Consider the following 573-nt stretch of genomic DNA (forward strand, 5'->3'; position numbering starts at 1 on the left):
GAGAGCGACTGGTGATGGCAGCCCCGGGAGCGTCGGAGACCGCCGCGGGGCCGAGCCAGGGCCGGGCCGTGGCGACTGACGGCCCCGGGCTGGGCTGAGATGGGGGTTTTGGGGGCCTGAAACTGTTTTTGCATCTCCATAGAACCTCTAAGAGATGTGCTAGATTATTCCTGTTGGTGTGAATTCACACATAAACTCGCAGCAAGTCTTAAGGAAAAAGGAAAGTAAAAAGAGAACCAAAGAAATTCCCGTTTGTTGATCCCAAGTACATGGGATCACTAACAGATACTGCACAAAGACACATGTCTATGGAAGTGCAGTCTGTTAGAACAGAAGAACATGTTTTGATCTAAACATCCAATTTCTGGTAATTGGATCTGAATTCTAGGTTTCAGGCATCTGAAAATTCTCGGTTGCCACTTTGTTGTGGTGTTTGTTTTCTATTATTTGTAAAGAGTAAAATTATTATAATTGCCTAAAATAGTTTGTTTTTTTTTTAACCTAATTTCCAGAGGGAATGAAGCACATGCAATCACACCATCTGTCGGCTGGTGCCCACTTTCTGTCTCTACT

Source organism: Apteryx rowi, unplaced genomic scaffold (assembly GCF_003343035.1).
Source record: "Apteryx rowi isolate R43461 unplaced genomic scaffold, aptRow1 scaffold_191, whole genome shotgun sequence".
NCBI lineage: Eukaryota > Metazoa > Chordata > Aves > Apterygiformes > Apterygidae > Apteryx > Apteryx rowi.